The sequence below is a fragment of the Copidosoma floridanum genome, unplaced genomic scaffold, assembly GCF_036245765.1.
Source record: "Copidosoma floridanum isolate Cflo_tuat_1 unplaced genomic scaffold, Cflo_Japanese_pri ptg000002l, whole genome shotgun sequence".
In the NCBI taxonomy this organism is placed as follows: Eukaryota; Metazoa; Arthropoda; class Insecta; order Hymenoptera; family Encyrtidae; genus Copidosoma; species Copidosoma floridanum.
Window position 1 is genome coordinate 4,435,898 of NW_028321879.1, and position 16,733 is coordinate 4,452,630.

Sequence of the window (16,733 nt, forward strand, 5' to 3'; positions counted from 1 at the left end):
AGCGAATTGGGATAGTCTGTATTTAATTGTTAGAATGCACTTATTTATTTTTCACTCAACACCAGAGTTAACTCAAAGATTAAAAGCTATAACTTCTGACATGTGAGGTATCTGACCTATTGATCAAACTGAAATTTTAACCAAAATTTTTAGGTTATTTTTAGCTTCGGGAAAATTTTCAATTTTTCAATTTGCTGTCATAAATAAAGAGAATTATTTAAAAAAAAAAAACAAGTTTTTAAGATATTTGCGCTGGCATTACATAAAAAAGAGAAATCATCGAAAATTAGTGTATGGACTTTGGATTACCAGTCCTTTTATACATTTCATTTCGAAGTCTGTACTAGATAATCAGTAACTATCAGTTAATTGACATTTTCCAGTAGAATCTCACTTCTGCCTTTCATTTTATTTTTTCCAACTTCCTTCGTGGATAAGGGATCTTGAAAGAATGTATTTTTTTGTGTTTGCAGTAGTCAGATTATTGAAAAAATAGAAATAATATGGATTCTTTATCTTTGTTATAGTTTCTAGTATCCGAAGCATTTTCTCTTCGTTGTAATTGTAAGCATAGAGAAATAAAAAACAAGGTATGCTATATTCTGATTACCATTGTGATATGTTAATGAAGTTCAAATTTTGAAAAGATTGGAAGGTAAAGTCTTAACAACTGGATCTTTCTAAAGGTATTTCACAGTTAGATAATAAATCCGCAATGAAATAACAAAAAATTTGGCTCTTTTTCTACTTGTGCTGGCAAGATATGGAAGGAAGCAAGATTTCATGCTTATTTTTAGGTTCTGTTTCAGGATTTTTATCTTTTTAGTAATTTTTTGTAATTACATACAAGGGAAATAAAAAAAGCAAAAAAACGCGTTCTTTTGTAATTACTTTTCCAAGATAATCTTAAAATTAACGATTACAAAATAATTATAGAAGTTATAGATGGTTTAGATGTGACTTCTAAGTTTTTTGACTTGTCAGCTTATCAGTACACTCAAGTTTAAATGCCTTCATCTAATATTTCCACATTAATGTAATACATCTGAAGAATAAAAAAATATTCAGTACTTGATCCCCTTGATGCTGGCAAGACATCGAAGGAGGCAAGAGTTGATGCTGATTTTTAGCGTATGTTCCAATATTCATATCTGTTTAGTACAATTTTGTAATTATTTACGAGAAAAATAAATAAAGCGTAAAATGCCGATCTTATGTAATTCCATTTCCAAGATATTAGTAAAATTGACGATTATAAAAGACTTTTTGATGTTATATATGGTTAAGTTTTGACTTCTAAGCTTTTTGACCTTTCAACTCATCAATACACTCGAGTAAAAATGCCTTTATTCACTATTTTTACATAAATAAAATAGATCTGGAGGATCATGAGGAATGTTTAGCTCTCTGCTTCATTCTGATGGCAAGACATAAAACAAGGGCGATTTAACGCACATTTTTAAGTTAGGTTCTGATGTTTTGACCTACTCAGTATGTTTTTGTAATAATTTACGAGGGAAATAAATGGAGAAAAAAAATTTTGTTTCTATGTTATTTCGTTTTCAATATAATCTTAAAATTGACGGTAAAACAAAATTTTGAGGTTAAGTTTCGTTAGGTTTTGATTAATAAGCCTAATTAAGAGTTATGTTGTATTGCCATAAATTGTTATGTAATTAAAAAAAAATTTGCTTTAAATCTTTTTGCGCTGGTGCGATAAAGAAAAAATTGGTGTTTGATGCTCATTTTGAGGGTAGGTTTTAATTTTTAGGCTTTGACAGTATTTTTTCTTAAGTCCAGGTTCAATATCAAAGAAAATAAAAAATAGTAAATAATTCTGGCTGCCTTCGTTCTTGAGATATTAGGTTTTGAACAAAAAAAAACAAATCCGCCCACTGTGCGACGTGTGCTTCACAGGGGCTTGTGTGTACATGATCACTCTTGCGCACTGCTATCAACGTAAATAAAGGACAGGTGCTCAGAAATGATGGAAACTAGGAAATGCCCTACCAAACGCGCATAATGCTAAGCTAAACGGTGTGATGGTTACGAATCCATGAGAGGAATCCTATCCCAAGGGCTAAGTCTTAGAAGCCCTGGTTCGAAGTATTAATGCGGAAGCGGATTCCAATCCAGTTGTACCAGGAGATAGGTATTGTTAATTTAGTGGGTATTCAGTCAAGATCTCTAAGAATTTTGTAGCGAAGAATAAGTATCTTTAGGCTGACTACGAGTTCCACACAATAAAGGGGTCCGTACCTACTTCTATCGTATGTTAAAGCAGTCTGGACGACCTCGTACACAGAAAAAAAAAATAATACTAATAATAATGATAACAACAATAACAAAAATAGTAATAACGATGATAATAATAACAATAACAATAAGAATAGCATTATGATAGCGATAATAATATAGACAACATAACAGTGTGGCATCTGTTACAAGCCATCAGCGTCTTTTAATAGTTAACATACTTAGATTTATCTTAACTATTGATTGACCATATAGTGACAAAAATAATTTAGAATATAAGTAACATTTTAATTAATTTACTTTTCACTTTAAGTTTTCACAAATTCCATTACCTGTATCGGATGGGCAGTAGTACGGACTTTCTCTCTTATAACGTCTCCGAGTCAAGAAGAGGGGAAAACGCTATAGCTGGCTTGACTTTTCTATTGTCACATCGAGGCTGCGCTCGACGTACCTTTTTTTTCCTCTCCTCCATTTCTTATCCCCCACGTAAAGCCGCGTTTTCGTATTAACCTAAATGACATATACTCACACACATACCGAGTACTAAAGCTAAGGCTTCGTGACACACGCATAAGGAGAGGCCGAGTAAGACAAAGATACAAGAACTGGTCTACAGCTCCCTCCCTCCTTATGCGTCGACATCGCCTGATAAAACTTAATAATTCTTTTCTATTCTTTTCCTCTTCTGTGTCTTAACCATTCGTAAATAAGCCGTTGCTCAAGTCAGAATGTTGATCCACATATCAGCCAGCGTTCATGTAACGAGACTTGACAACAGCATGCTACACTTCTACCACTTTCTTTCCCTAGCACTTACAATACCCAGAGACGCCAAGCCGAAAAATAACGTGAACTGTAATACGATCTAATTTCGATAAGCAAACACTGGGACCAGTATCGTTGCCATACTATATTCTTTAGGAAGTAAGCGTCACCCCAAAACCCAGCATATGTAAAGGACGACGGAAAGTATATAGGAAATCTTTCCCTCTCCCTGCCACGAGATGATGCAGACTAATTCTAAGAAACTATATGCGCCTCGTCATCTCTGGCCGTAGTGGCAATGATAAGAAGGCAAGATCTTCAGCTATATAAACCCACGGCCTCCTTCACGAGCAGCTCAGTCTAAAAAAAAATCGTTCAATGGTCAGGCCAGCTTGGGTGTATACATAGAGCAGTAGCCAGACTAAAGGCATACGACTTAGAGAACCCGGTCGATGCATTCAATGGTCAGGCCAGCTTGGTAAAACACCGAGACCAGTAGCCAGACTAGAATACACGACCTGGAGAATCTGGTCGAAGTCTATTCGTGACCTGGAGAATCCGGTCCACCATTTCGATTTAAATTATATCCAGCCACCTGGATCTTGCATCGAGAGCCACTTATACCCCCCTTTTTTTCTTCTTTTCAATAAAAGTAAGTAATAATATTTTTTTAAACTTAATTCTTATACATCCCCCAATAGTTGTTTTTCTTTTCGCGTAAAACCCACTATTACGTGCCGTTCGATCCGGATATTAATGACCAAGCAGGTGGTGAAAGGAAAATTTTTATTCGCAAAATATTTTAAAAGAAACAACGCTAAGTTGTGTGCCATTTGGTGCAAATGCCGATGGCCAAACAACTAGCCTCTATTTAAAAAAATCAAGTACCACTAAGTTGCGTGCGGGTTGGTGCAAATGCCTATGGCCAAATAACTAGCCTCTATTTAAAAAAATCAAGTACCGCTAAGTTGCGTGTGGGTTGGTGCAAATGCCTATGGCCAAATAACTAGCCTCTATTTAAAAAAATCAAGTACCGCTAATTTGCATGCGGGTTGGTGCAAATGCCGATGGCCAAGCAACTAGCCCCCTAAATAAAAATCAAGTTGTGTGCCGGTTGGTGTAAATACTGAGGGCAGCTCTTAGTTTGCCAACCCAATTGTTAAAACTATACGTCGTGCGTCGCTAGTAAAATACCGGCAACCAACGACTATAGACTCCTAAAAAGGAACTAACTTACCATTCCCAAACAAATGGCTAGTTACGTGCCATGGGTGTAAATACCAATGGATAAGTAGCTAGCTAACCCTTCTATAATCATCTATCCTGTTCCTACTCTAGTGCTCCGTCCTCAACCCTTGCTATCGTGTCCCCAGGCTATTGAGCGAAAGCTTAGGCCTAAATACAAAATTTACTCCTACGTTAACTTTGACGTAACACTACTTTTTATTAAATATTGGAAAAGTAGAAAAGTTTATCAAGATTACGAAATCAGGATATTACAGATGGTTTACAAAAATAGTAGCGTGATAACAGCGGGTAATTCGGTAAATCATGCATCTGCAAGAAAGAATGGTTAAAATCGGATGATTCTTTGAAAGGTTATAAATATTGCTCCACTAAATCAACCGTAGTTCACACATTTATGTGTAGCTATTGCTTACTGTAGGACTTATTAATTTAGCCTGTATGTGGTTAGTTCCATATTTAACTTTATTACATTTTAATTTTATGTAAGTGTACATATTTTAATTCCAGGTAAATTAAAAATTTTATTCTATTCATCTCTGCAGCTGTTTCTACACTGAAAAAAATTTGGTGCTGCAGTTGTCTCTCCTCTTACAGCAGCTATACTAAATCTCGATTAGTCTGTTGTCTCTAACTACTGGGATAGCAGGTATCCCAGTCCGAATAGCCTGCGTATCATGCCAAGCAGTATAGTGTCGCAAAGTAGCATCGTAGCGTAACCTACAGTAAGGTTTGACGTACATATCATAAGTATATATACACGTCTCGTGCAGCTCTCGCCTTAACTAATATTGCTAACTCACTAAACTTCCGAACTAGTACTGAACCACCGGTAGTACTCTGACGGCACCAAATCTTTCTCAAACTAGTTAAAGTACTGCATCAATTAATTAATGGAAGTTCTTTAATTTTTTTGTATTAAAAAGCATTTCTATTGCTTTTAAATTCCGATCAGCACATGCCAGCGTACATATGAGGGAATCATGTTTGATTGTAGTTCAGCAACTACGAGTGAGCTTGCAGGTGATTCACCTATTTTCAGATGCACGTTGGTCCATGCATTTAAGAAGGTTTGGGAGTATCATTCAGAGAGGCTAGGAACGGAGAGTCTCTCCAGTCTGTGAAAAATGTACTTCGTTTACCACGCAACTTCTCTTGCACTCTACAAATTTCAAATTGTACGACTGCAGTTGATTATTTCTTTGAAAAATGCATAGCAAGGCTTAATTTTTTTTGTCAAGTATCTTTTTTTGTAGTAGGATATCTATAAAAAAATTTTTTTTTTTAATTCTAACACATTTATAATATACCCAAATTTCAATTAAAAGGCAACTTAAGTTTGCTCTGTCATAAAAGATCATGTAAACTGTCGACAGAGATGAGTAGAGAGATTGCTAACGCCAATGCTACGATGCGAGACAACTTTTTGGCACTGATCGGAGCGCCCCGCCGCGGCCACCCGTCGAACCAAGCGCACATCTTACTACTCGTATCGAACAGCGTGTGCCTACAAGAACAGGAGTGCATTCGCGTGGAAATGATCTTATAGGCGCACATTTTGGAGAGACGTGGAAGGGGTATACCGAATGTGTATCTACGAGGAGAGGAGTGGAAATGTTGACTATAGCTATATATCTGAGCGCACAGCCAAAGCAACCGACGACACGAGTTTTTCTCCTTACGGGTTTTATGGTAAGTCTTTCAATAATTTAATAAGTTGATACTTTTCGTTGGCAAGGCCATTTCGCAATTTCATAATGATAAAATAAATTTTTTAAGATGTAAGTATAATTCATACATCTTAAAATGTACAAGAAATTGTAAATATCTAATGTAAGAGTTAATAATCAATAATTAAAAGAAAAATTTGGCACATTTCTAAGGCATCACGATTTTTTCACAGTATATAATTAATTTGATAATAAAAAAAAGAAACTATTACTTATATGGGTGATGCAGGATAATAACGATTTGTTTTTTAAATTAAAGCGTTAAGAGCGGTGTTTTTTGTTATAACGTATTTTTAGCGATTTTCATGGATAATTAATTATCGTATAAAATATTATTGATCGGAACAGCTTAATCATTTCCTTACAAAGAACACACACACACTCAGTGTAAATTGATTAACCAAACAACAAGTAGTTGTTACCACAAGGTATTAATTGTGAGGAACGTAAAAATTTTGCTGATAATAATCATATTTGATGCTATTGTAATAAAAGTGAGTTTTCTTGTGACTTTAGATTTGTTCTCTCATTTATTAATTGCATGTTTTTACTGATTAAAATTTCAACCTGCAGTAATTGCAGTAGATGGGCGCTAATCTGATATTTACATTTTACAACAAAAGACGCAAATCGTAATGTTAAGGCAGTTTTGTATAAGTTTTCTTGTGCCTTCGGATTTTTTCTTTTCTAATATATTAGATGTTTATGATTTCTTGTAAGATTTAAGATGTATGAATTATACTTACATCTTAAGAAATTTATTTTATTATTATGAAATTGTGAAATGGCCTTGCCAACGAAAAGTATCAACTTATTAAATTATTGAAAGACTTAGCATAAAAAATATATTCATTTCAACGTATCAAAAAAAAAGTTGGCAACATTATTTACAATTTAAATACAATATAAATATAAGAAATTTGACTAGAACAATGAACAGCATTAAAAAAAAAAAATCTGCGAAAAGTTAGAATCGATCCCGTGATAGAAAAACAATTCGAGCAGCAGCATAAGCATCAACCAACTAAGCTACCGAAACTTTGATCCTTAGGAAACTGAAAGCCACTTATGTTCATTAATAACCTCCGGAGCTTGTCCTACAATTCATAACAATTATGAGGAAAAATAAAAAATTAGGGATTATAATTGAACTGCCATCCTTAAAAAGATAGCTGAAATTACTTTTCAAAATAATACTCAGTTTCAAAATAAGTATTAAAAGTAGGGGAAAAATAAAAAAGAGCGCGAGCAAAAATCAGTTCAATATATATACGATATACTCGGTTGCAGTCAAAAGAGAAAAACTCGTGTCGTCGGTTGCTTTGGCTGTGCGCTCAGATATATAGCTATAGTCAACATTTCCACTCCTCTCCTCGTAGATACACATTCGGTACACCCCTTCCACGTCTCTCCAAAATGTGCGCCTATAAGGTCATTTCCACGCGAATCCACTCCTGTTCTCGTAGGCGCACGCTGTTTGATACGAGTAGTAAGATGTGCGCCCGGTTCGACGGCTGGCCGCGGCGGGGCACTCCGATCAGTGCCAAAAAGCTGTCTCGCATCGTAGCATTGGCGTTAGCAATCTCTATACTCATCTCTGCTGTCCATATTTAATCGTTTTTTTTTTTAATTTTCCTAGTAATCAATCTGAGAAATTTATGTGCAATCTTCTATAACATACATTTTTGACACGATTTTACATCTTGAACTTTTTTTCTAAACCTCCCTAGTTTTTTTTATATACTTTTAAATCAGCGTGTTAAATTTCGAAGGAAGGGAAAATAATTAAAAGTGGCATCAACGATAGTTTACTGATATTCCAATTATAAGATCATATTTTAATGATCAGTCTTGTTATAGCTTTATAGAAGCTTGTTGGCAATCATTTTTTGTTGCTCATAGTCATCATTAGTCAAAAATCAACATGCTATATTAGGTAGAACTTGCCACCCAGGTAAATAAATCTTAGGATTAACAAATCGGAATATTCACCCTTTGCAAAATGGCTGTAGCAGCAAGTTTTTAAAAAGTGTAATAAATTTTATCACATGGTTCTTTCTATACAGGATTAGAAAAAAGTGCCACTTACCTACTGTGTTTAATCAAGTGCATGGTTGAAAAAATTAAAGCAATTTTATTATTTTTGTTAAAGATTAAATGATAGTACATTGTTACTTCATTGTTATTGTAGTGAATATTATGAACGAAATTTGAAAATACAATTCTGAACACTACGGTTATAATAATTATGAAAGCGCAACTCTAACACAAATTACAAATAACAATGCATTTTTTCTATTAATTTAATTTTTTTCATTTAAATTGTTTTTTTGTACTAAAAAAAATGTACGAATATCTTTGCCAAGTCCTTACTTACAAACTGTAAGAATGTATTAGCAGTAAATTTTAAGTTTCATTATGTAGTCCTTTTAGTTGTGTAGCCTATTGAATAAGCTGGATATTTTTTATTTATTTTTCTTTAAAACCTTGTTCCGATTGATTAATAATATTCATTACACCAAGATATTGATCGCATAATCACGGCATTCTAAAATAATGTAAGCCCCTTTTTTTCGTTTAATATTCGTTTGTTAATATTCTTTAATTTTCTTTACAAATTTAAATCCTTTTAAACTTAAAACTTTAGCGAAAGGGCTAAAATTTGTTTTATCAGGTACACGGAAAATGTTTCGTATTTTTTGGGGTCACAACTATTCTGGGCTTTCGAGCCAAAGAAATACGTTCTAACCTACGAAAAGGCCAGATACAGGCATTTGATAGCAGGGGAGTTTGAGAATGACTCTTATTTTTTGTTTCGTTGTCAAGGCAACAATTCATGTTTAAAAAAAATAGAAAAAGATCTGTTTTAACGACTTTTAACGCCTTCTTTTTGCTAATGAGAAAGAAAAAGCTCATTCTTGACTTGTATTTTAAAGAATAAAAATTCTTGGAAGTGAAAAGACAGAGAAGTTGAAAACTGTTCCCCCCCATCGCACCACCGTATACGGAAGTATGTCAGAAATACGCGTCATTCTTCCTGGCTACATCGTGTTTGTTATACGCAAGAAGTTTGTCTTACTCTTACCCAGCTTTTTATCTCATTGAGTCTTTATAAGTATTTATTGATATTGTTAAGAGTGAATAGCTATTCGAATGCAGTTTCTTTTCCTTTCAACTTTCGTTTTTAACTTTCGTCACAACATAACTAAGTTACCTCTGCTTTTAGTTGTTGGGTAGCACTAAACAACAATATTTCCACAACAGTTCTATATAATTTATTTTACACTTTTTACAATGACTATGAACACCTTGTGTTGTGCAGAATAATTTAAGTTCTTTAAATAATAGTTTATAATAATTAACACACTTATTAAACACCGAGACAAGAGACTATATTGTTTGGAGGCGGAGCGATTGAGCGAACGCTGTACGCGAGAGTTTGCTCTTGCTAGGTAGACCGTTGGAAGGGCTCTGTTAGCTCCACAGCTGTAGAGAAGACGTCCGCTTCGCGGGATCTGAGGACTTGTTTCCTTCTGTGCCGCATTGCCAGATCATTTTTTTCTACTAGACAAGGTTGCCTGTTGTCTGTCTGGGTTGGCGACGGTGAGACCGCAAAATCCTGAGGTTTTGGGTCATGATTGGCCTGTCATTTATCAGGTTCACTCAGATGCTTATTCTCATCGTTTAACTTCTACATTAGTTGACCTTCTACCATCTAGATCAATTTTTTGACTCTCTGACAGGAAATGTGCAGAGGCAGTAGAAACTTAGCTTGCGACAAATAATAATGCTTCAACTATTTTGAAAACATTAGAGCTCAGATACTGTAACACTTCTGTGTTTTTGGAAAGGCTAGTAAAAATGTGAAAGATGTACAAAGCATAGAATCAGAAATAATTGAACTGACAGAATTTGCCTTTAAGATTCAAACGCAATTGAAGTATTGAAACCCATAAATAATACAGGCTATTTAAACATCTCTGGATTCAGAAAGAAAATTTACAAAAAGTCTATGCTTGGCTATAGAAAATGTGCAGCTCTCTATTGTCGAAAAAATATCGGAGTTTCGTATTATAAAAGCGGAAACATCATCAAAAGCAGAAGTAATGAGATTGCACAAGTCTCTTTTAACAGGAAAGGGAAGTCTTAACAGGACATTTTTAATATTTCTGAAACTGTTAATGACAATCATCATGATGAATTCAATTCAAAATAATCTTTGTCAATGTTCTTATTGTGGGCAGAAGCAGTTCTTGAGCCAATGCAAGAGTGCTGGCGAATTTTTTGCAAGTGACAACTTTCTTCTAATTAATTAAAAACGAACACTCTAGTGAAGATTGTAAGAAAGATACTTGTAGTCAATAATATTATTTATGACCATAAACTTTTGCGTTTTTTCCCAAGAGCAGAAAATCTAAGTAAAAGTCTGAAGAGATATTATGCTTAGAAAAGTGAATGGCAAAAGGTTTAACTACAAACACGTTTCTAGCAAAAAACAAGACCGTAGAAGTTGAAACTTTGAAAGGAATTTAATACGACCGAAGTAAAATTTCATACAAAGGAAAGATATTTGTATATTTGTGTGTATATGCTGGGCTTTTCTCGAGGCTCGAGAAGCTTCGAAAGCCTCGAATGGAAAAACCCAGGGCAAATTTGGACTGCTGCTGAATTTAAGAAAGTAAAAATTTGTTGTCTAATTTTCTGGAATAAATTCGAGCTTCTGCGAGGGGTAATGAAAGGATTTACAAAATGGTTTCACTTTAAACAACCAACAAATATATTTACCAAAGAGAAAGAGATTAACAATAATTTCTGAGATAATGGAAAATCGCGACGCTATCAAAGAATATTCAAAAATTCAGACTAGATCAGCTTTACAAAGCGAGCTGTCTACTCTTTAAATTTGTCTGCCGATTCGACGAATAGCGAGTCGATCGTGCAGATAAAATTTACAACGCTTCAACAAAATCACTGCCTCGACACGACGATTAGCTAGCCGTTCGTGCAGTTCTTATCTATTTGAATGCTGCCTCTATTGCTTAGGCCTTTAAAAGATAAAAGATACTAAAATTTACAAATCCAGCGTGGAGTATTAAATCTCTGCGGTGTTGCTGCTGCTTGGGCACATCTTTAGCCCGAAAAACGACTTTGCTGCGTTATACTGCTTGCTTGAGTATAATTGCTGTTGCGTAGGTACGTCTACTTCGATCGAAGTCTGGACGGGGAGAGTCCCGCAAGCGTGCTGCCCGAGCCAGACCTACTTGCGGCAAGCCTCATCAAATGTTTTATACAATACGCGGGAAGGGGGAACAGACACACTCGCACAAGTGTATTAAATACGCACTCCTTGCGGGAGTGTGACCCCCCACCTCTCGCACAGCAAAATCCGCGAGTTAAATTAAAGGAAAACTCGCAGCAACAGCGCAAAGACACTCGCCAGCGATACTTAAATTCATAAATGAACAACCAATAACAAAAAGTATCACAATTTGTACCAGTAGGTTCAAATGGGTGACAGAAACGTACTTAAATTCATAAATGAACAATATTCCATAACTATATAAGGCCCTCGTATTCTCTTTGATATTAGTTTATAAATGTTTTTACATTTTCTATTTAAATTTAAATACTTTTAAACTTGCTTGGAATTTGGGCAAAAAGGGTAAAATTCATTTGTCACGTGCATGAACAATGTTTCGTATTTTTTTCAGGGCTGCAGCTACGCTAGGCTTTTGGAGAAAGAAAATACAATACAAGACAAGTTTGAGAGATAAGTATTATTTTTCGTTGTCACCGCAATGGTTCACGTTAATAAAAAAAGAATTTACTAATCACTTGTTTTTAAAGACTGAAAGTTACTCAAAATAAAGAGATCTAAAAGTTAAGTACTCGTGCCTTATATTGCGTTTTATTTGTGTTTTTCACATCGCATAGGAAATAGTAAGACTTTACATCATACAGTATACGATTTATATAATTATAATAATTTACCATAGGATACGGTAGATGGGCTGTGATTTTATTAAATTCGCAGCGTAAATTAATAATTTATCATTTTTATGTATCAGACAGACACAAATTAAATGAGTTTCAACTGCTCCGACTAGCACACAGTATTTGGGTCATACACTAGCAATTTCCGAAATTCCACTTTATTTGTACGGATGGATTTATTTTTAATGATCTATGTCATTCTTTTCGGCTTGTTTATCAGTAGGCATTCGTAATGTTGAATTTATTGTCTACTTATTTCAACAAAAACGTAATTTATATGCAGTAGAATTGGTTGAGTACTATCACGAGACTGACAAAACGAAATTGTAATGCTAACAAAATCTGCACCTCAAAAAAGTGGTTTATAGGAGTTCGTTTACTTATTATCTCTTTTTCTTAAGTAATGTTTATTCTAACAGTTGTCAGATAGCAAATAGGGGTAAAAAAATCGAGTAGTATTTTGTTGTAAGACCAATCTCTACAAAAGTTGTAATCCTTAATTTATGGTTCGATCTTTTTGAGTATTTTTTGTAAAGTTTTCGAAATGGTAATTTCGTTATTGTCATCATCATTGACATTATTAAGAGGATTAGGACCATTATCAGTTACATCAAAAATCTTTTTTTTTTAACTTCCGTAAGTTTTTCTTCTAAATATTTTTTGGTGTCAATCTCATTTTTATTCTATTATCTATCAAGATTCTGAGACATTGAATATTTGTTAAAATATTTATTATGATGATTCAGTGACATTGTACTTTAATCTGACAGTCTAGATGTTTGTCTACTACTTATTTTATTGATATTCTTATTCCTTATAATATAAGTATCTTCTATTTTCAAACTATAAAAAATAATACTATTTTATTACTACTGACTGAGACAATCGTAATATCAAATAATTAAAAAGTAAATAGACTTTGTTGTCTTAATAAACTTCAACTACAGATTAAGCGAATTCAAGACAAACTACGCTATTGCCAACTATGCTACGCTATGTATCTAATTCATTACGCGGACCAGCTTATTTGTATAAATAAAATGTACCCAGCTGGATGCATCTAATTTTCTTTGGCTGTAATCAACAATTTTTTCATTGAATTAGAAAAACTTAAATTTGTGACTAAATAGTAAATTTTTTCGAAGGACTTTTCTTATTAAAGGTTATTTTTTTACTTTTAAAACGGAAAAGGTCTCTAGTCTTAAAAAAACTAGAGTGCTTAACTTTTTAAAAATAGTCTTCGAAACTCAGAGAACTAGGAAATTCTGAATCGTTTCTATTAAAAAAAAAAACTTTGTATACACATATGTTCAATTTGTACATAATATAGTAGTTTAATATGCTTGACGACACTCTACTGGCGTTTTTCATAGAAAACATAAGCCTTTGTAAAATAAGTATTAGAAAACTATAAAAGTAAATCTAATGTAAGACAGGCATACGAGTATGTGATATACTCATTAATTGAATCATGTATTAAAATGTAGGACAAAAAAAATATGTTTAAATCCAGAATCTTATATTACATGCTAAAAGGACAAAAAATTGAGTTTATGACTGTAGGATTTTTTTAAGTAGTGATGATTTTAAATGTTTGTAAACGCACCCTTACATTAGACAAGAAGTGTCAAGTAAAGCAACGACAGGGTAGTTTAGAGCATACGTATCCTAATAACTCTACTTTCTGACGATAGTCAACGATTATAAACTCTAGATTGAAAATAAAAATAAAACTCATATTTTTTATTTTCGATTTTCACTTTTTGACTTCGTCTAGGAGTTTGATTGTGTCATGCTCTCTACACAAATTAATGAATGAAAATTAAGAAGTGCAAATACGAAAACTCTTTAGTAAAAAAAGCATGAGTTTTCGAAGAAATCATGACGTATAGATGTACGTCAATATCAAATTGTGTATATGGTGAACTAACCATACGTACGCCGATCGAATCAAATCCTGCTGCGATATCAGAAGGTGGTGCACAGGGAGATAACACGAATGTTACAGCAATAATGAGTCCACTTTGCTCATCGAAGAAATTATACAACAGTATGAGGTAGTCAACTAGTTCACTTTTAATCCTTTACATGTTTCTCAATATGTTCTGTATTTTTACAAATAAATACTTGGTTTTTTAGGAAATGTCTCAAAACTGAAATGTTCATGTGTGCAGGCTCAATTTTTGCACGATAAAATGCTACAAAAAATTGCGTTTCTCTTTGGAATGTCCATTTTTCATGACAAATATATATAATTCAAAAATATATATTGTAGCATTACACTGTTATCAACTAGTATTTGTAAATAACGCAAGCTCTTTTAATGCTATTTTTTCGCGTTTTTTATAATTTGTTTATTATTTTTGTTTTATTCTCAAATATATATCTTTGAATTTCAGGTCAATTGTCATGAAAAATGGAAAATCCAGAGAAAAACAGAGTTTTTTGTAGCATTTTTCATGCAGAAATTGAACATGCACGTATTAGCATTTGAGTTTTTACACATTTTCCAAGAAAACAAGTATTTATTTGTAAAAATACAAAACATGTTGACAAATGTTTAAACAATAAAAAATGAACGAATTGACTTTAATAATAAAAATGTTTTAACGCATTTATACGTTTACTTTTGCGTACTTTATGATTAAGGCAAACTTCAAGACTAGATGTTAAATGATTAATCGTAATTATTTAACTTTATCATCCGGGACAAACTGGATGTTTGTGAATTTGGGTCTCACAGTATCTGACGGGCCGCGAAACTAGCAGACTGTTCAAGTATTTACCAGTTTATAGAAAAGAAGAGAGAGAAGATATTATGTTTCTGAAATGTATTATTATAATACGTTTGTCTTTATTTTCTTCTTTATGGTCTTTGTCTTAAATGTCACCAGTCAACTCGTAATTCCAGGCAATATGTGACTTCAACTTATGACGTGCAATCACATTATAATTTCAGTACTTTAACTCTATACAACCCTTCGGTATTACACTTATTTTGGTATTATTAATTTATTCAATGAGGTACTCAATACAATTCCGTTGTATTTATATTTTTATTTTAATATAACAATTGTAATTTTAATAGGTTTCTTAAGATTTAAAGTGAGGTAACGAATTAAAAACCACACTCTATGAGCGGTAGAAAGCTACTGACTGAAATGCCACGCGAAGAAATGCACCTTGCGCGAAGCTTTAGTGAAAACTTCTTTGTCTTAAATACTATGGGACCGGTACTTGCTAACTTCATGTGTTTAGACTTAGTGGATCGCTTCGGTTGTCACTTGACACTTCTGAGAGCCACGAAGTACACAGTCAGCTTTGTTAGGTGACGACTTCCGTTAAGTGTGACTTTTTTTAAAGTGTTAAAATTTTATCATTGAGGGAATAGATATAATATAAAATAGAATAAAAAAAAAATGTATTCATTCTCGCAAGTCGTTACTTAACACTAGAGCTATTAAAATCTCAACCCTCCTGACAAATCTCACCGGAGATCTCATCTAATATCTCGTGTGATTTCTCACCTGAGATCTGAGGTAAGATCTCATGCCAAATTCTCATCTGAGATATCAGATGAGATTTCTAAAAGAAAAATAAATAAAAAAATGTTGTGCAACGATTATAATTTATACATTAATAGAATGATTACCTAAAATACCAACAGTTATAGGAAAAAAAAAGTTTGGCGAATATGGGACACGAACTCGAGCCCCCAGTATATCAGGCAAGCATCTTACCGCTTGGCCAGAGTGGATGAGATAGTAGTCCGACAATTGACGTCAATATAAAGTGTATGTACCATGTGTTATTGTTTTTATTATTCACAACTGAATCATACAATTATTAATAGATATAATTTTTTCCCATCTTAATTCTGATAGTTAACCACCTAGATAAATAATAGTGGTGAGAGTCACCTAGAGAATAGTGTGAGATCTCAGGTGAGAAATCACATGAGATATCAGATGAGATCTCGGGTGAGATTTGTCAGGAGGGAACAGTACTCAAGTAAAAGAATAAATCCACTTTGTATAAAACATAATACTTCAATTTCAGTCTGACGAAAAGTCTTCGCGCCGTAGTTCTGAGCTCTCCCACAGATAGCGTAAGCGCTATGTGGTACATTTTGATCATCTAAATACAGTACTCAACTATCTCAACTAACATGGTTTACTCTGACTTTCAGAAAGCCCAAGTTTTTTAAAAAGCTGGTAATGCTTATTAATAAAGGGAGTTAGAAATAATAAAGAGAGACTTGAAACCATTCAACAGGTTGACAGGTACAGATTCTAGTCAAGTCAACGTGAGATTCAAGAGTTCTCGGGATTGTGTAGGTTTTTCTCGTAGTTTCAGTGTAAAGCACACTGATTTCGTTGCCAGTTTTGAGGCCTGTAAAGCCTAGGGTAGTGGAGTAGCTCGACTGATGAACACACAAAGGTGCTTCGCCAATTAATGATGAATTTTGTGGATTCAGTCATACTACATCATATTTTCAGTAAGATGCCATTTTGACTGAAAACTGATGCAAGTAAGAAATGAATTAGTGGATTTCCCTACCAGATTGGCATCAAGGAAAACCAATATCTCAAAACTTAACAATACAACCCTTTAGTGCTTATAACCTATCTACAGTTATACCATTTACACAAACGCCCCAAAGTTTATTGCAAACCTTTATTGTAAAGCTCTTGGAAAGGTCAAGTGACGTTGTCAGATTTCAATACTTTCCTGATGTAA

The 16,733-nt window shown here is 33.7% G+C and overlaps 1 protein-coding gene across 1 annotated transcript in view; it reads right to left on the bottom strand.

Annotated features, from left to right (window-relative positions):
• LOC106646933 (Succinate dehydrogenase, subunit B (iron-sulfur)) overlaps positions 1–16,733 on the bottom strand; it is a 234,544-nt gene that overhangs the window by 145,039 nt on the left and 72,772 nt on the right. The window lies entirely within an intron of this gene.